Source organism: Otolemur garnettii, unplaced genomic scaffold (genome assembly GCF_000181295.1).
Source record: "Otolemur garnettii isolate 467f Iridium unplaced genomic scaffold, OtoGar3 scaffold00008, whole genome shotgun sequence".
NCBI lineage: Eukaryota > Metazoa > Chordata > Mammalia > Primates > Galagidae > Otolemur > Otolemur garnettii.
The window spans coordinates 18,603,135-18,624,572 of NW_003852403.1; the positions used below are offsets into that span (position 1 = coordinate 18,603,135).

General features: G+C 35.5%; 1 protein-coding gene and 1 non-coding gene across 3 annotated transcripts in view; both read left to right on the forward strand.

Annotated features, from left to right (window-relative positions):
• The window catches only part of CTNNA3 (catenin alpha 3), a 1,564,769-nt gene that overhangs the window by 909,153 nt on the left and 634,178 nt on the right, over nucleotides 1-21,438 (forward strand). The gene's annotated exons all lie outside the window — the stretch shown is intronic.
• Nucleotides 3,612-3,775, forward strand: LOC111723193. The gene has a single exon (XR_002771787.1). It is a non-coding gene; the product is annotated as a U1 spliceosomal RNA (small nuclear RNA).

The window sequence follows — 21,438 nt, forward strand, 5'->3', positions numbered from 1 at the left end:
TTATAGCAAAGTAATATTCCATGGAATATATGTCACACATTTTTTTCATGTTCACTCATTAGTTGATAGGCACTTAAGTTTCTGTTGTATTTTCACAATTGTGAATTGTGCTACAATAAACATTGAAGTGCACCTGTCTTTTTGATATAAGGATTATTTTTTCCTCTGGGTAGATAGCAGTAGTAGGATTACTGGATTGAATGATAGGCCTACTTTTACTTTTCTGAGGAATCCGCATGCAGTTTCCCTTAGAAAGTGTAATAATTTACATTCCCATCAAGAGAGTAAGCATTTCCTTTTCAATACATCCATACCAATATCTATTGTTTTTTGACTTTTTAATAATGACCTTTATGACAAGGGAATCCTTTGGCAAGGGAATTAAAACCACAATGGTATTTCATTGTGGTTTTAATCGAATTTCCCTAATGATTAGTAGTGTTAAACCTTTTTTTCATGATTGTTGACCATTTGTCTATCTTCTTTTGAAAACCTTTTCATATTGTTCGCCCAGTTTTTAATGGAGTTATTTGTTTTTATTCTTGCTGATTTTGTTTTTTTGTAGATTCTAGATATTAGTCCTTTGTCAGATTGATAGTTTGTGACTATTTTATCCCATTCTATAAGTTACATGTTTATCTGCTATTTCCTTTGCTCTGAAGAAAAATCTTGGTTAATTAAATTGTATTTATTTCTCTCTGGTTTTGGTATATTTGCTTTGGGGAGTCTTAGTTATAAATTATTTGCCTACCTCAATGTCCAGAAAAAAATTTCCTACATATTCCTCTAGAATTTGTATTGTTTTTATGTTCATTGCCTTACATTTAAGTCTTTAATTCATCTTGAGTTCATTTTTTTTTATATGGTTGAGAGATAGGGATGCAGTTTCATTATTCTACATGTGGTTATCCAATTTTCCCAGCAGCATTTATTAAGTGGGGCATCTTTTCCTGAGTGTATGTTTTTGTCTGTTTTTTTTTTTCTTTAATAATTTAGTTGTAGCTATATGTCTGGGTTCTCTTTCATTCCATTGCTTTTTTATATGTCTGTTTTTATACTAGCACCATGCTATTTTGGTTACTATGGCCTTGTAGTATAACTTGAAATCAGGTACTGTGATACCTCTAGGTTGGTTCTTTTTGGTTAGGATTTACATTCAGGCTCCTTTTTTATTGTATACAAAATTTAAGTTGCTTTTCTAATTCTGTGAAAAATGTTTTTGGTATTTTGATGACAATTTAATGAAACCATAAATCACTTTGGGCAGTATGGACATTTTAACAATAATGATTATTCCAATCCATAAGCATAGAATTTTTTTCCATTTGTATATGTCATCTATAATTTCTCTCATCAGAGTTTTGTAGTCCTCCTTATATAGATTTTTATTTCCATAGTTAAATATATTCCTAGGTATTTTATTTTCTTTGTACCTATTATAAATAGTCATGACAAAACCCTGCAGTAAATCAGGCATAAAAGCAATATATCTAAAAATAATAAAATCCATGTGACGAACTCACAACCAACATCATATTGCATGAGGAAAAGTTAAAAACATTCACCCCTAATAATTAGAACAAGACAAAGAAGACCACTTTCACCACTTCTATTCAACATCATACTAGAAATCCTAGCCAAAGCAATCAAGCAAGAAAAATTAATAGAGGGTATCTGAACTGGAAAAGAGGAGGTCTAACTATTTTTCTTTGCTGATGGCATGATCTTATATCTAGAAAATCCTAAAGACTCTTCCAAAATATTTCTAGAATAGATAAAAGAATTCAGTAAAGTCTCAATTTACCAATCATGTCCATACTATATGCTCAAAGTCAAATCAAGAGCTTACTTTGTAACCAGGAATGCCCCAAGAAAGGAAATAGAGACTTGCAAATGACATTCAACGAGATGACTAAACCTGCCTAATATTACCACCAGATCACAAGGTAGTCATAACTCAAGACACAGCCCCAAAGATTTCTTCTGAGAAGCCTTATATAACCCCTACAGTCTAATGTTCATGACCTTTTTTACTGCCTCCTCTACATTTCCCAGTTGTTATTCTCTGCATAATACTTTTGTAAAAACTGATTTACTCTAAATGACTTAAGGGCAGGAACCATATATATGTTTTTCCTTTTACCCCCTCCTATTAGTAAATACTCAGTAGATATTTTGAGCATCCAATAAATGCAGTGAGGTATCTTGAAAAGACTGTAGATAGGAAATAGTGGAAAGGCAGGTAAAGACATTATGAGTCTGAATAATTGTGTTAGCAGAGAAGCATAGAGAGAATGTATAGGTCAGGTGGCAGATGGCCTAAGTTCTGGTGGTAATTTGTCCTACAGACTTTCTCTCCTCTTTTACCTTCTTGTTGAGAGTACGTAAGTAATCACAATTGATAGGGGAAAACACGGTTTGTTGCTGTTGTTATTATCATTTACAATCTTACCTTGCATTCTGAGGAAGACAGACCTTTAGCTTGAGTTCCCTTTATTATGCCAGGTGCAATGGCGAGTTGGATTGTATGACTTTGGCAGGAAGAGTTGAGGCAGAGTAGATAAAGGGCAATCTAGTTTCACATAAAAACTTTTTAAAATAATTAACATAGAATAATATGGCTCTTTTCACCTGGGCTAGAAGGCAGTCATATTATCATAGCTTACTGCAACCTCAAACTCCTGAGCTTAGGGATCCTCCTACCGCAGACCCCCAAGGTACTAGGATTATAGACCACTGTACCTGGCTCACCTAGAAACTATTAAGGTGAATGCTGTGGGAGGCCTTAGAGCAGATGCTACCCAAAGTATGATGTAAGCCAGTACTGGTCAGTCCATTGCAATGGCCCAAGTTGATAGGAAGCATTTAGAAAATTTTATATTCCTGATAGTTATTTTATACATTGAACCTAATAAAATTTTCAACTTCTAATTTGAATGTTTGTTTTTATTTCATTTTTGTGTGTATTTTCTAAAAGTGTTGGTTCATCACAGTTTGTAAATCACAATATATGAGGAGCTAGTTCTTCACTATAGTCAGAGAAACACTTTTTTAGTGCATATCTTTTTGATAGATAGTTTTCCCTATTTGAGTCTCCTGCCAGATCCTCTGAAACTCATATATGGATCCCAGATTAAGGGCTCCTGATCTAGCTTAAACCAGAAACCAGTCATTTATAAATAAGAAAAATGAACAGTAAGTAATTAAGTAATCTACTCACAATTCCATAGAACAAACTGGAGCCCAACACTTGGTTTCCTTCCACTCCAGCAAATTCAATTATCGATTTCTGCTTTCAAATACTTCATTTGTACCATTCACTACCACCAGAACATGGATTGATTGTGTTTCTGCTTATCAAGATTTGTGATGCACTATACTACACCATAAGACCTTGAGGGACATTCACCTGCTTTGCCTACTTGCCTAATAGAACAAATGCAATACACTTATTATGACATTATAGAAAAATAAGACTGTGGGTCAACCAATGTTGCCAATATGACTATAAACTTTTAATGCTAAGCTCCATTCTTGCTGTAGCTTACTTTATTCTTCAGTGAATAAGTCATAACTTGTGATGAGAACTTTGTTTATAGAAATTGCCTTTAGTACTTACCTGGCAGGGGAGATACCATGATCACAAAAGTGGTTTTCCCAGGGCAAGGCTTATCCATTGTACTCCAGATGTGCTGACCCCTGCAATCTTCCCAAATGTGGGAAACTCGACAGAATAATTTGTGGTATAGGGGGACTGCATTCATGCTTTCACCTTGTTAAAAAAAAAAAAAAAGAAAGAAACAGTGAAAAAGAAATTGCCTTTAATTTCAAGTAGATTTTTGTGATACTGCATGGCAAATATGGGTATTGCTGACAAAGGCATTATATTTTGTTTTCATACACCTAAGTCCTATGACTATAGCTGGTTGTTAGAGAGAGTGAGGGAGAGAGACCATGAGAAATGGTGTCACTGAAGCTTGATGTAACAGAGAATCTGCAGAGTCACAAACGAAACTATCCCAGGCAGAGAGAAGGTACCTTTGGCTTTCCTGTCATGCATGATTGATGCTTTCCCTTTATCACCCTAGCTCATGTGTCCTGGTTATTTTTTTCCCTCCTGCTGCCACAGTCATAATTAATGATTAAGGTACACTAACTAGCATAACACCTGGCTGTTAATTTCAGGAAGTAGATTGAGGTGCATAGCATTTGACCTAATAGACACTCAGGAGTCTGCAGAGCTTCTTCATTGCATAAAGTTGAATACTCTGCTTTTCCCTATCACAGCTGCAATTTTGACAACCTGCCTATACCAGAACAAGCAAGTCTAACCTGTCTGTCTCTCTCTCTGTTATTGTTGGTTTTTTTTTTTTTTTCAGTTTATTTCATAAGCTGGAAGGAATAAGAAAAATTGTAATGTTGTGTGTGTGTGTACTTGTGTGTGTGTATGTTTTAAAGATGCAAAATCTAATGTGTAGAAATTTCCATTACATATGTTATTAGGAAATAAATCCAAATGCTATAGATGTGACTAGATTTATGTAAATAATAACTCTGAAATCTTGTCTTTGGTTCTCCTGTTTTTTGGACAGTCAGGTTGTGATGTTTGTGTTTCTAGATTTGAATCTCCAGCTAGCTTGGTCTTTCCTTTGTTTATATATTCTTGCCCTAACATCCTTGCATAGACATATGGATATATATATTATTTTCATATTATCCTGAAGACAATATAATTTTTAAGGCCAACTGTAACCCTAACAGTCCCATAATGGGCATCTATGCCAATAAAAATGATTAAGGCTGATTGTCTCTTTTGAGTTGCCCACATAACTACTCTTGACCATGAACACAGAAATTTTAGAGATGAATTAAAACTAAATCTTATTAATTAAGTGATCAGAGGTTGGAGAAAGTAGGAAAATAACACAGTTCTCAAATTAATTAAATTCAAATTACTAATAATTTTAATCTTGTTGACAGCTATTTATTTTGCATCATTTCAGCTAAACAAGCAACTTGATATTACTCTGTAGAATCTTATTTCTCTGTTAACCTAACTATCCATTAAAAGAATAAGTATACAAGTTATTTTCTAGATCCAAAATAATATTTATAGCTTCAGGATGGGAAATTAAACCAATCCATGTTTTTAAAAATTCCTTCACATGGAAATGACTAACAAAGCACAAAACAAGCAAAAGATGTCTAATGCAATCCTAGAAAATAAGAAGAGTGTGATATTAATAAAGAAGACTTTTTCAGAGATTTATTTAAGAAAAGAAGGCTAATAGAAAGCAGAAAAAAGCAGGTGTTGCAATATTATTCGCAGATACAATAGGTTTTAAACCAACAAAAGTCACCAAAGATAAAGATGACCACTTTATACTTGTTAAGGGCAATACTCAATATGATGAGATCTCAATTATCAATATCTATGCACCCAACCAGAATGTATCTCAATTTATAAGAGATACTCTAATAGGCATGAGCAACTTGATTTCTCCCAGCTCCATCAGAGTCAGAGATTTTAATCTAATACTTCTTTGGCCCTGTTGGATAGATCCTCCAACAAGAAGCTTAGCAAGGAAATTTTAGATTTAAACTTAACCATTCAGCATTTGGATTTCACAGACATCTACAGAACATTTCATCCTAAGAAAACGGAATACACATTTTTCTCATCAGTCTATGGAACATACTCCAAAATTGATCACATTTTAGGTCACAAGTCTAACCTAAGCAAATTTAAAAGAATAGAAATTACTCCTTGCATCTTCTCAGACCATCATGGCATAAAAGTTGAACTCAGTAACAACAGGAATCTATAGACTCATACAAAAACATATCTTCATTATCATTTTGTTCCAAAAATTTGATGATTTCCTTCTTGATCTCATCTCTGACCCACCTATCATTCACCACAATGTTATTTAGCTTAACTATTTAGCTTAGTTCTGTAGATGTCTGTGAAATCCAAAGGCTGAATGGTTAAGTTTAAATCTAAAATTTCCTTGCTAAGCTTCTTGTTGGAGGATCTATCCAACACTGCCAAAGGCACAAATATGTCAGATTCACTTTCAGCATCACATTGATTGAGAGTACTGATAAACCTGGTATAATTTTGGGTATTGAAATTCTTGAAAGTCCAGTGGACATTTTTAATCTTTTTGCCACTGTGGAAGTTGGATTTTGGTCAAAAATTTCTGTGTGAGTTTACTTATGTGGTGGAGAATTGCACTGATCATTACAGAGGATAGGTCTGAGACTATCCTGGAGAGCTGGTTTAGTTATGGCAAATTTCTTCAACATGTGAATGTCATTAAAGTATTTAATTTCTCCATCATAAATGAAACTCAGTTTAGCTGAATACAGGATCCTGAGTTGAAAGTTATTTTGTTTTAGGAGATTAAAAGTCGGTGACCATCCTCTTCCAGCCTGAAAGGTTTCAGCAGAGAGATCTGCAGTCATTCTAATATTCTTCCTCCTTGTAGGTTATGGTTTTCTTACATCTAGCTGCTTTCAGAATTTTCTTTTTCATATTAACTTTAGTGAAATTAATTATGATATGCCTGGGGAGATGTCTTGTTCAGGTTGAATCATGTTGGGGTTCTGAATCTGTCTGATATCTGAATTTCAGAATCTCTTGGCATGTCTGGAAAGTTCTCTTTCATAATTTCATGAAGAATAGTCTCCGTGTTTTGTGAAGCAACTTCATCACCTTCAGGGATTCCTATAAGCTGAATATTAGTTTTCTTCAAATTATCCCAGAGCTCTCTGAGAGAGTGATCCATTTTTGCTCTCCATTTCTCTTTATCTTTGAGTGCTTGGGCATGTTCAAAAGCTTTGTCTTCAGTGTCAGAGATCCTTTCTTCTGCCTGTTCCATTCTATTACCTTGGGATTCTACCATATTTTTCAGATCTTTAAGGGCTGCAACCTCTTGCCTCAGTGTCTCATAATCGTTACTTATTTTATCTTTGAAATCATTGAATTCTTGAGACAGCTTTTGAATAACTTGAAATTCTAATTCACTCCTTTCCTTCATTCTGTTAATCTTATTTGCTATCTAGATTCTGAACTCAATTTCTGATATGTCAGCCATCTGTTTATGGAAAGGATCTTCAATTGCACCTGCCCCATCCTTCCTTTGGGGAGTTGATCTACTCTGGTTTTTCAGGTTACCAGAGATTTTCTGCTGATTCCGCCCCATACTGAATTTGCACCATTTGAAAACCATCCCCAAACCGTTCCACCAGTGGCTGTCACTGGCAAAGAGGCTGAATTCCTCTGGTTTCCCAGAGAGATAGGGCATATCTGTGTAGAAAATCCTCAGGGTTGTGAGCCTTATTGTTCTAGCTGCTGTGGCTGTTGCTCTTCGCCTGGGGGTACTGCCTCTCCAGTGTGGTTCCCTCTCCACTGACTGACTGACAGTCCTCTCACAGTTCTTGGGCTCCAGGCCTGGTGTGCCCAGAACATGCAGCTGGATCAGTTTTGGGGGGTGACCTGCAGTGGAGCACCTAACAGCTCTAGCATGCGGGGCGCAGTAGCTGGATCAGTCCCAGGGGATGGCCCACAGCGGCACAGAGTCCCAGAAGCCTCAGGGCATGGAATGCGAGACTCGAGCAATTCTCTGGCTGCAGGGCCGGGACAGGGCACTTGGTCCCGCAGGGGTGGGGGGACGCTACTCTTGGGCCTCCTCTTACTGTCTCTGCAGGCAAAGGGGGAAGGGTGGACTGGAAATTCAAGATGGCAGTGAAAAGTTAGTTGAATTTTTCTGCTTGAGGAGAAGGTGTTCGGAGTCTCAGCAGGGTCCCTGTAGGGGAGGAGAGCCCACTCCTGTATTTTTCATATGTGGGGTGGGATTATAGGTCCTCAGTTCACCTCTTGCCTGAAGGAAACTTTCATGAGCAGATGAAGAGAAAACAAAGAGAAAAACACAAGTTTCCTGGGGGAGGGGAAGGACGCTTTTCCTTTGAGATGTATTATGTACCTGTAGATTGCTTTCTAGGAGTTGCAACTTGCCTCAGTTGCAGTTGCCTCCCAACTGTCGTTCAGATATCACTCTTCTCTCTCAGCTGGGCTCAGGATGATGAGCATATTTTTATGTGTCTGTAGGCCATGTACCTGTCTTCATCAGAGAAGTTTCTGTTCAAGTCTCTTATCCACATAGAAATGGGGTTCTTTTCTTATTGATTAGTTTGAGTTCTCTGTGGATTCTAGTTATCAGACCTTTGACAGAAGCATATCATGCTCATGGCTGGGAAGAACCAACATTGTTAAAATGTCCATACTGCCCAAAGCAATCTACAAATTTAATGCAATCCCTATTAAATCACCATTGCCAGACTTTAAAGAGCTTGAAAAAATAGTGCTTCATTTTGTATGGAATCAGAAGAAACCTCAAATAGCAAATACATTACTCAGAAATAGAAACAAATCAGGAGGAATCACATCACCAGGCTTCAGGCTATACTATAAATCTCTAGTGATTAATGATCAAAACACATAGTACTGGCACAAAAAACAGAGATGTAGATGTATGGAACAGAATAAAGAACCAAGAGATGAACCAAGCTACTTACTGTTATTTGATTTTTGACAAGCCAATTAAAAACATTCAGTGGGGAAAAGATTCCCCATTTAACAAATAGTGCTGGGTGAACAGGCTGGCAACCTGTAGAAGACTGAAACTGGACCCACACCTCTCACGATTAAGATAGACTCTCACTGTATTAAATATTTAAACTTAAGACATGAAACTATAAAAATACCAGAAGAAAGTGCAGAGAAAACTCTTGAAGAAATTGGCTTGGGTGAATATTTTATGAGGAGGACCCCCCGGGCCATTGAAGCAACATCAAAAATACACTACTGGGACCTGATTAAACTCAAAAGCTTCTTCACAGCCAAGAATACAGTAAGTAAAGCAAGCAGATAGCCCTCAGAACGGGAGAAGATATTTGCAGGTTATGTCTCTGACAAAAGTTTAATAACCAGAATCCACAGAGAACTCAAACATATTAGCAAGAAAAGAGCAAGTAATCCCATCTCAGGATGGGCAAGGACTTGAAGAGAAACTTCTCTGAAGAAGACAGGCACATGGCCTACAGACACATGAAAAAATGCTCATTATCCTGAATAATCAGAGAAATGCAAATCAAAACTACTTTGAGATATCATCTAACTCCAGTAAGATTAGCCCACATTACAAAATCCCCAAACCAGAGATGTTGGCATGGGTGTGGAGAAAAGGGAGCTCTTCTACAATGCTTATGGGAATGCAAAATAATATGTTCTTTTTGGAAAGATGTTTGGAGAAAACATAGAGATCTAAAAGTAGACCTTCCATTCAATCCTACAATTCCTCTACTAGGTATATATCCAGAAGACCAAAAATCACATTATAACAAAGATATTTGTACCAGAATGTTTATTGCAGTCCAGTTCATAATTGCTAAGTCATGGAAGAAGACCAAGTGCCCATCGATTCACAAATGGATTAATAAATTGTGGTATATGTATACCATGGAATATTATGCAGCCTTAAAGAAAGATGGAGACTTTACCTCTTACATGTTTACATAGATGGAGCTGGAACATTTTGTTCTTAGTAAAGTATCTCAAGAATAGAAGAAAAAGTATCCAATGTACTCAGCCCTACTATGAAACCAACTTACAGCTTTCTTATGAAAGCTATAACCCAATTATAGCCCAAGAAGAAGGGGAAAGGGGAGAGGGAGGGAAGGGGAAGATGGGTAGAAGGAGGGTAATTGGTGAGACCACACCTACAGTGCATCTTAGAAGGGTACATGTAAATTTTACTAGGTGTAGAATATAAATGTCTAAGCACAAAACTAAGAAGGCTATGTTAACAGGTTTGATGAAAATATTTCAAATTGTATATAAAACCAGCACATTGTACCCTATGATTACATTAATATACATAGTTATTATTTAATTTAAAAAAAACCAGCATAGTACTGAAACAAAAACAGAAAGGTAGATTTATGGAACAGAATAGAGAACTAAGAGATGAACCCAGCTACTTAGCATCATTTGATCTTTGACAAACCTATCAATAATATTCAGTGGGGAAAAGACTCCCTATTTAACAAATGGTGCTGGGTGAACTGGCTAGCAACCTGTAGAAGACTGAAAGTGGACCACCACCTTTCTCCATTAACAAAAATTGATTCTCACTGGATAAAAGATTTAAATTTAAGACATGAAACTATAAAGATACTAGAAGAGAGTGCAGGGAAAACGCTTGAAGAAATTATCCTGGAAGGGTATTTTATGAGGAGGACCCCCCAGGCAATTGAAGCAACACCAAAAATACATTACTGGGATCTGATGAAACTAAAAAGCTTTTGCACAGCCAAGACTACAGTAAGTAAAGCAAACAGACAACCTTTAGAATTGGAGAAGATTTATGCAGGTTATGCTTCCAATGAGCTTTTTTTCATGTTTGTTAGTCATCTGTGTATATTCCTCAGAAAAGATTCTGTTCATGTCTCTTACCCATTGTAGATGGATTTGTTTGCTTTCTGTTGTGAAACAGAAAAGATTCCTCAGAAAAGATTCTGTTCATGTCTCTTACCCAGTGGTACATGCATAAGAACCTATCTCACAACAGAAAGCAGACAAACCCATCTACCACTGTACAGATGATTCATTTGAGTCATCTGTAGATTCTAGTTATTAACCCATTGTCAGATTCATAACATGCAAATATAATTTACCATATTGAATTTTGTCTATTTGCTCTTACTGTTGTGTCCTAACTGTGTAGAAGTTTTTCAGTTTAATTAAGTCCCGTTTGTTTATTTTTGTTGTTCTTGTGATTGCCACTGAAGTCTTCTTCATAAAATCTTTTCCCAGTCCAACATCATCAAGAGTTTTTTCCACACTTTATTCTAGGATTTTTATCATTTCATGTCTCAGATTTAAATCTCTTATCTATCTTGAGTCAATTTTCACTAAGTGGTTAGAGGTGCAGGTCCAGTTTCAGTCTTTTGCATGTGATTACTCAATTCTTCCACCACCATTTATTGAATACACTTTTCTCTAGTGTATGCTTTTGTCTGATTTTGGATATAAGAGATTGGTTTCATCTGTTGGTTTCTCTCTATTTGGTTCCATATGTCTGTGTCTCTATTTTTGTGCTAATACCATGTTATTTTGATCATTGCGGTCTTGCAATAGAGCCTGAAGTCTGGTAAGGTGATTTCACTGGCTTTGTTTTTATTACTAAGAATATATATTTATGTATATATATTTCTACTTCCAAACAACATAAAGAACTATTTTTTCCAGTTCTTCAATGTATGATGTGGGGATCTGTAGATTGCTTTGGGTAGAATTTTCATAATGTTGTTTCTTTGTAGCCAGGAGCATGGTATGGTCTTCCATTTGTGAATATCTTCTGCTGTTTCTTTTCTTAGAGTTTCATAATTCTCTTTGTAGAGGTCTTTAATCTCCTTTTTTTTTTTTTTTTGTAGAGACAGAGTCTTGCTTCATTGACCTTGGTAGAGTGCCATGGCATCACAGCTCACAGCAACCTACAACTCCTGGGCTTACGCAATTCTCTTGCTTCAGTCTCTCCAGTAGCTAGGACCACAGGCACTTGATACAACGCCCAGATATTTTTTTGTTGTGGTTTGGCTGGGTCCGGGTTTAAACTTGCCACCCTCAGTATATGGAGCTGGTGCCCTACCTACTGACCCACAGGTGCTGCCCCTTCAGCTGCTTTTTAAGGTATATTCCTAAGTATTTCATTTTCTTGAAGCTATTGTGAAGAATATTTTGTCTTTGATTAGCTTCTCAACTTGACTATTGTTAACATGCACAAAAACTGATTTGTGGACATTGGTTTCATACTTTGAGATATTACTGTGCTTATTGACCACTTCCAGGATTCCTGTAGTTGATTCTCTGGGGTTTTCTAACTCTAAGATCATATTATTGGCAATGAGTGAGAATTTGATCTCTCCTGCTCCCATTTGGATGCTGTTTATATTCTTCTCTTGCCTGATTGCATTGGCTAGAACTTCCAGTAGTATGTTGAATAGTGGCAGTGGTAGAGGCTATCCTTGCCTGCTTCCATTTCTAAGTGGAAAATCTTTCAGTCTTACTTCATTCAGTATGAAATTAGCTGTGGGTCTGTCATAGATGGCTTTAATCAGTTTAAGAAATGTGCCAAATTTTATCAAATGCTAAATTTTATCAAAGGCTAAATTTTATCAAATGCTTTTTCTTCATCTATTGAGAGGGTCATGTGGTCTTTATTTTTGCTTCTATTGATATGGTGAATTACATTTATTGATTTGTGTGTGCTAAACCAACCATGCATATCTGGGATAAAACCTACTTGATTGTGATGCTTATTTTTTTCAATGTGTAGCTATAATTTATTAGTTAAGATTTTATTGAGTATTTTTGCATCTTTATTCATTAGAGACATTGGTCTGTAGTTCTCCTTTAGTTGGGTCCTTTCCTGGTTTTGGATTAGGTGATGTTTGCTTCATAGAATGTGTTAGGAAAAGTTCCTTTGTTTTCAGTGTTTTGGCATAGGTTCTGATATATAGGTAGAAGCTCTTCTTTAAAGGTTTGATAGAATTCTGGTGTGAAGCCATCTGGTCCATGGCATTTTCTTTGTTGAAAGCTTTTTTATTGTTTCTTCAATTTTAGGGTTTAATATTGGTCTGTTCAAGAGAACTATTACTTCTTGGTTACGTGTAGGGAGAAGGTGTGATTCCAGGTTGGTCCATTTCCTCCACATTGTCAAATTTCAGGACATAGGGTTTCTTGTAGTAGTCAGTGATAGTCTCTTGTACCTCTGTGGTATTTGTTGTTATTTCCCCTTTTTCATTTCTGATTGAGGTTATTAGAGATTTTACTTTTCTGATTCTAATTAATCTAGACAAGGGTTTATCAATTTTCTATATCTTTTTGAAGGACCAACTTTTTTGAACTGGATCTACAAATATTGTCCTTCCAAAGGCTAAAGCTAGAAAGATACCCTATACCATGCCTTTAAGGCCTCCCTGAGCCAGGCCAATGCTGTGACCCCTTAGTCCAGGCCTTGGAGTGAAGTTCTAGTCCATAAATTGAATTAAAAATGAAATAGAATAAAGGAAATCAGAGAAAAAAAGACAAATAATAAAAATACAGAAAATTAAAAATAAAATTATGTAATATGAAGAATAATATAGGTATCTTAGTTGTTATTTCATGTGGGACAGAGGCACACTTTAACCTTCCAGACAATGCTCCTAGGTCACAATGTGACTTTCCCAGGGGTGTGAGACCTGTTCAACTTACCCTATGGATCGCTGCCCAAGCTCAGCAGGTGTGCTAGAGCCATTCATGCAAGTGGTCTGTTCCTCCTGGGTGTACTTCCCACAATGGCAGTACCCTGTTAGTCATTAACCCACATGGTCATTCAATCCTGGCCATCAGAAGCTTTTTGTGTTTACTTGTTCAGTTAAGCCTTTCCAAAGCAGCTCCAGTGAGCAGCTACTTCAAAACAACAACAACAACAAACTGCAAGACAACTCTTTCCTGTCTCTAGTTCTGCAATGGAAGGCCAGCTGCCAGACCTCTGCCCATACATAGGCACTTGCCTTCTGTGCTGGTCTTCCTCAGATCTTGGCCTCCTTGTTGTTTACTGGCATCTCCTACTGCTTCACTGTGCCCCCAGAGTGGTGTTTTGGGGTAGGATCTCCCACCTAGAGGTGGCTGGAGTCCCTTTTCCCTGTCTCAACATGATTAAAAAATATCTATGAACAATATGTTATTATTATTTCTCTGTGTTGAGAAAACTGCAGCATAGTTAACGTGCCTAAAGTTAAATAGCTAGTAATTTGCCAAGCCAAGCCTCCAGAAAGACCTGAATCCAGAACCCAAGACCCTATTATTACACTATGTACCAACTACAGAGGGCTTGGAAACTGAAAAGAAGGTGACTGTTGTTTTAAAGGAAAAATAAAATAACAAAAAATAAATTAAAAAACCTTAATATGAAAAATAAAGAACAGTATAGTCATCAACAAAAGCCAGAAGCAAATTCAAGTAATTATCATAGCTTAGATTTTAAAAAAAAAAGAAATCAGAAGATCTCAGTAAATATTAGATACATGGAATTTTGACACAAATAGATCCAATATATAAAATCTTGTAATAGTAGAATGAGTCAATTGAGGAGAAATAATAATCACAGGAAAAAAATTATCTTGAGCTAAAGATTGAAGCTTCAGATCATAAAAATGACCAAGAACTGAGCTAGTACAGTAATAATGAAAGATGACTCATATCTAGACATTATTGTGGGGTTTTGAAATTTCTATAATAAAGGGTAAAACTTATAACTGCCTCATGGAATGCAAAAATGTTTACAAAGGCAAGAATCAAATTTGCACTGAACTTCTAATCTGATGCTTCAAATAAACCAGAGAATGTGTTTGGAAAGTGTTTGAAATAAGTAGAAAACTGCTTATTTTATTCAGAAGTCTTTTGATGTTTTCTTTGAAATGATGAATATAATAAGGTCCATATGTGACATGGATTTCAAGATTATCCTCTGATGATGTAGCAGTATTTGTTATATCTAGTTGTAGGAATTTAATTATTGAGAAGTTGAAATTTAAATGTATCCTTTTCCACCAATATAGAGATTCTTGATAAACAAGTGTTGAGGAGTTTTGTATCTTAAACTGAAAGAGAAATTTTAATAGTTTAGCAAGTTAGGTTTATTAAAGTATTGTCTTATTTTGTGGTCATTACTTTTACAATGTTGTAATGTAGTTTTTTTTTTAACCATAACATAAAACCACTTACAATTTAGCAACAATAATGAGTCTTTTATTCTTTTTCTAATAATTTTTGGCTACATCAACTCCAAAGTCAAGATTGTAATTTCATTAATGTATATAATTTGTCTATATGATGATTTAATGAACAAAATTCTTTAATAAAGAAATAAACATGATGGAATATATAAACACAGGTAGTATACAGTCTGATTAAAGTGGTGCTAAATGATGATAAATTAAGTTTTCAAATACTTTTCATGCTATTTGTTAGCAGCTGTGGACATTTAATGCCTCATTAGCAGTGGATTAAATCACTAGCTTAGAATCTATCCTCAGCAATAGTAAATGCCTATTATATCCAATTAGAATACATGCTGATGTGGAAAGAAGTTGAAATAGGAATGGAATTTAGGGTCTAGTTTTGTCTTTGCAATTAACCACCCATGTAACCTTGAGAGAAATTGTCAAATATTCCAGAAAAGAAAGTAATTGTATCAGCTACTAAATTTCCTTAGATCCTAAGATCCTCAGTATATAGGCTCCATGAAAGAAGGTTGACCAATCCTATGAGCTGCTTAGATTTAAACTGCTATTCTTTAAATGACTCTTCTGAACTTTATTGAACCTAAATTGAAATAATATAACTGAGTTGATAATATAGCACTTGGTATTGAGATAGTGGTTAAGGGTGGGGCAGTGTGAGGAAAAGATGATGTGATGGAGAGTCTTTGTGGGTATATGGAAGTAAAAAGATAATGTATGTTTCTACTCCCATCTGTAATCAAATACCTTGTAGGAATCAGAAACACTGTGTCTTTTCTTCCTAAATTTCCCAAAGAAATCTCTGTTTTAATAAAAATGTGAGTGACAATGTGATAAAAAGACTTTTAAGAAAATTTTGATACATATCCCCAGAAGCACTGATAACCTCTCAGCTTCTACATCTCATGATGTAATTTTTAATTTTTTCCCTAAATTTGTATGATTTACTACAGGAAAGGGGCTTTATTGTTAAATTTAAAATAGTGAGTCAACAGTAAGTATAGCTTAGGGCTGCTAGGGTGTTTATAAGACGAAGACCTCCATAAGGAAAGAAAGTTTTATATTTATCTCTGTATCTACATCACAGAGCCTGTATCATCACAGTGCCCTTTAAGTTTTGGATGAAAAATGAATGACAAAGGTGAATGGCCAGAATGAGGGACTGGGAGTACAAAATTGCTTGCTAGAGTCTCTTTACCTTCTTCCTCTGTCCTCTCTGCTGATGAACTGACTTGACGGCAGGAAAGTTCTACTGAGGTCAAGGCTGCTTGCTTTCGTGTACTAATGCCCATGGGTTTGAAGAGTGCAGGTCTCTGTCACAATCTGGATTCTAGAACTGAACGTTAATAATAATAACATTTATTGAGTTCACTAAGTGCCTTGCACATGTACAACTTTAGCTGAAGCATAGGGACTTAGAATAATTTGACTCAGGTCACTCAGATAATAAGTAACAAAATCAAGGGGCAGGTGCATTGGCTCACACATGTAATCCTAGTTACTCTGGGAGGCCAAAGCCAATGGATTGCTTGAGCTCACAAGATTGTGACCAGTCTGAGCAAGAGCAAGAACCCATCTCTACTAAAAATAGAAAAACTGAGGCAAAAGGATTGCTTGAGCCCAAGTGTTGGACGTTGCTGTGAGCTAAGATGCCATGCCCCGGTAACACCTTCAGACTCTGTCTCAAATTAAAAAAAATAAAATAAAATAAAATCAACTGAAATCCAAGTAGTCAGATTTCAGAGTCCTGTGTTCTCAATTATTTCCTTTTGCTATCTGGTTTATCATCAGAATATATGCAACAGTGTGAAACTGAGTCCTATTGCCACTCTGTGGATGTCAGTAACTAAGAGTATTTTCAGTTCAATTATTATGTTTATATGTAATTAGCCTTTAACAAGAAAAGTGAAAGAGAGAATTCAAAATTACTTTAAAATTGGTCATGTTCAGCCTTTCAAAAAATGCTTTGAAGAAGTAAATTTACTGCAAGGACTGGGAGCATTCAAAAGATTTTTTTATTTAACTGAATATATTTATTTAATTCGTATTTCAAGGAAATGATTTTCTCTTTCTTGGGTAATGCATAAATTTTAAAAGGAGTAACCTAATGCACTTCAATTTAAATATTAATAAGATGATTTGAGTGAATGGTTCTTAGCAATTGTACAAAATTAATATGGATCAAATATTAAATAGTTGGTGTGATATTGTTATTGCATTGTATTTTTAACCATAATAACCCAATTTGTGTCTTTATAGCACATCTTGTGAGGTTAATTTCCAGAAGAATTACAGTTAAGCTAATGTTTCTTTTGTAAATATATCTTAAGAATAATTGAATTTGCAATGTAGTTCTTATATTGATAATGGCTTCCCACTAAAAGACATCTCTAATTGTAACTAAAAAAAACTTCTCTTTGTTCAAATAGTTTCTCCCAAGAAATGCAAGACCTGCTTAGAAAACAGAACAATGTAAATAAAAGCATTAAATGAAACTTCTGATAGAAAAGATTTATCATTAGCTAAGAAGTTATTCACATGAGTAATCAAATAATGTTTGAGAATCCTTCATTTCAAGAAATTTTTATGTTTTACAGATTGTAAAAATATAAGCCGCCATTTCCCGGTTGGCAGTTTGTTGAAAAAATAAGAGATTCTATGCTACATCGTGTGTGTCTATGTGTGTGTTTATTCTTTATAAAGGAGGTGCAAGAGGCCTTCCACGATGCAAATATCTCTTTAGGTGCCATCAACGGCTTATAATTTCAGTTCTCTATGAATCTGGTGGGCACATTTTATGGTAGATAGAATTCACATGTCCCCCCAAGATTTCCATGCCCAGTTACAATCAAACACTAATCAAGTTAAAGCTGGGCAGAAACTGAAGAAATTTCACAGATGGAATTAATGTTACTAATCAATTGACCCTTAAGAGCTGGGGGAGAGTAGCCTGGATTATCCAGGTGACATCAATGTAATCACATGAGCCCTTAGGAGACACTAGGCCTGGGGAATAGGAATGCAGAAGAATCAGTCAAGAGCAGAGCAGAAAAGGGAGGCAGCAGGCTGGGAGGTCAGAGAGATTCAACTGTAAGAAGGACTGGATTTGTTGTTGCTGCCTCAGATGACCCAGGAAGGGGTTCCTAAACCAGCAAAGGTAGGTGGCCTCTGGAATGAAAGCCAAGAAAATGGGGACCTTAGTTCTACCAGTAACATGGGACTGAATTCAGCCACTAACCTGATAAATATGGAAGTGGATTCTTTCCCCAAGCCTCTGAATAAGAGCCTAGGCTTGCCAATTTATTAATTTGGGCCTTTTGCATCCCAGAGTAAAGAAATCAGCTGTAGCCATCCAGACTGCTGACCTATAGAACTGTAAGATAAAAAATTTGAGCTGTTCTAAGCTGCCACATTTGCAGCAATTTGTTACAACAGCAATAGCAAACTAATACATACTCCAAAAAATGGTGAACATATTACTCCCATGTAGTAATTATTATTCCTACAAAGGAGTCTTTCATGCATGTTTAGGTAAAAGGGGATCTATGGCATGCATTCAAATGTTTTAAAAAATTTATTCTCAATTTTCAATATTGGATCAGTTTTCTTCAGTAAATATCAGGATTTATTTTATTTTTATCTAATTTTTTTCCACATCATTTCTTTTCTTTTCTTTTTTTTTTTTTTTTTTGGAGACAGTCTCACTAGGTCACCCTCGGTAGAGTACAATGATGTCATAGCTCACAGCAACCTCCACCTCTTGGGCTTAAACAATTCTCTTGCCTCAGACTCCCGAGTAGCTAGGGCTACAGGCACCCTCCACAATGCCTGGCTATTCTTTGTTGTAGCCGTCATTGTTGTTTAGGTGGCCCAGGCCAGGTGCGAACCTTCCAGCCTTGGTGTTTGTAGCTGGCACCATAACCACTGTGCTACGAGCGTTGAGCCTCACCCTCGCTGCCTTGCTCACAACATTTATGAACCTCAGCACTCTGTATCTCTACGGGCTGTGAGATTGAAGAAAAAAAACTCTATTTAATTAAGGGTAATCCAATTTTTATCTCCTTACCAGTTTAGTTTTTATCAAGAGTTTGTAAGGGTACTGCTTTCACAGCCCTCTTTGTGGAAGGAGTGTGGCTATCCCACCCTCCGCCCAATGTTGCCTTTCCTTAACTAAAAACAGCTGCCAGAGAGAAACGCTATGGGTAAGTACATTTGGCAGTTTAAAGAAGGAAAGGAAACTTTGGGCCTGTTTTCTTTTTTAGTGGAGATTCATTTTAACATGATCTGATAGCACAAAGAACTCATAATATTTTATGAGGTATTTCAGATACAGAACAAGGCTTTGAGAATAATGTATGAATACTTCACACCAAGCTGATTAAAAAATAAAACATTATAAAAATAATTGAAGCTTCTTTTGTTCCCCTTCTCAGATTATGTAATACCTTCTTCCAAGTAATCAAATTGCGTTATATAATTAAAATCTTAGAACATATATATCAGTAGGTATATAATGTCCAAGATAGGAAAACATACCACCATCAAACAGCAAACAAATAGCTCATTTAAATAATTTTGTAAGCCAGCTTTATCCAAAGAGTCTGTTTTTAATGTAGTCAAAAAGTCTAATTTGAGAACCCTACACACAGAAATATATGGTAATTTAAGTAAATTATACATATATTTAATTTTAGTTAGGAAAAAAAAAAAGACTCAGAAACCCATCCTGATACATCTGTCTGTAAATGAAGTGTCATTTGTGAAAACAGGAGACTCTCCATCCTAAAGAAACAGCATTTTGCAATTCTATATTTTTCCATTATCAATTGTATAATCATCTGTGGGAAGCAGTGTGACATTCTGAAACCAGTCAGAACTTGGTTTTGATTTTAGCTCTTCAATGTGCAAATTACATAATTTACCTGAAATGTGTCTGTACAATAGAAATTATATCTACCTCGCAGAGTTTTGTATGACTAGAGATATATTTTATATATATATATTTAATATATAAGATTAAGTATGTCTTAAAATATATATCAGCAAATATATCTGTGTGTGTATATATAGAGGAATGATTTATACACATGTACATATTTACATTTAAAAGATAGTTGAAAAAAAGTCTCAGAAATACATCCTTATAAGTATATCCATTTTTAAATGATTTTCAGGCTGTGCATAGTGGCTCATGCTTGTAATCTATACCTTAGGAGGCCAACGATGGCTTGGAACTAAGAGTTCATAGACTAATCTGAGAAGCATAGTGAGACCCAGATCACTTGAGCCCAGGAGTTGGAGCTCCAGTGAGCTAAGATTACACGATGGTACTCCAGTCTGGAAGAAATCTCTAAAATGCAATACAAAAATTAAAATAAAAAATTAAATTTTTATTTATGAGAGTGGAAGGAGGCTTCTTATTCTAAAGAAATATCACCTTATAATCCTATTTTTCAGATACATTTTCCTGTTATGTTTTTGTTATATTTCCCTCTATAGTGTCCTTTTCCATCCTCAGTTCTTATTTCCCTATGACTTAGTGAAAATAAAAACACTATTTCTTTTTTTTCTTTTTTTTTTTTTTTTTTTTTGGACAATGGCATATTTACAACTGGAAAAACACTGTTTCTTAGCAATAAATTAATAAATTGAGAGTTGGAAAGAAACTCTTTTATACACCTTTATTAAAGAAAGCATTTAAAACATCTATAAACCTGGTTTAAAATGTGAATGAATGATTTATGATCTTTTTGTTGATCTGATTTGATAGTTGAAACTAAGTGATGTTAGTCAATCAAATATATTTTTATCATTGCCTATGATACTTTAATGAGCAACTGTGGAGACCATAAGTGTATAGATAGGTTTCAGATCTAGGAATTTATAATCTCTTTGGAAAGTGAAGACGTATATTCATGAAAACATAAATAGCACAAGCCAACTGGATATAACTGACAAAGCTGCTATAGGAAGAAATACAAGTGATAGAATATTTAAGCTCTGTTCGACAGAGGCGGCTGTACGGATTGTCAAAAAGGAGCCTTTCAAAAAGGAGCCTATATGAGGATAGGAAGAAATATAATCAATAGAATATTTAAGCTAATCTTGACAGAGATGGCTATGCATATTGTCAAAAAGAAATAATCAGAGTAAGCCAGCACAGAATTATTAAAGACAACCAAAGAATTGAATCTTGGTTCTTTTTTCACTTGGGTTACTAGGCTGTTACAAAGTATAATAAAGCCAGGCTATCTAAATTTCTGTGAGACATTTGACAAGGTTTCTCAGAGTGTACAAAGGCACGAAATAGAAAACTATGGATTTTAAGCCAGGAAATAAACAGTTGTCACGTTACTAGTTATGAATACATGTTAGTCAAAGCGTAGACTAATACTTTAACACAAAATGGTGGAGGTATGTTCAGGACAACCTTCTCAGGCCTGTTCTCTTCATTATTGTTTCTACAAATTACTGGCGTGAGTAATCTAAATCTATAATCCCCAACCCCTGGTCTTCAGCCTTTTAGGAACTGGACACACAGCATCAACACTTGATCCCTGCCTGCTGACTCTTTTTTTTTTTTTT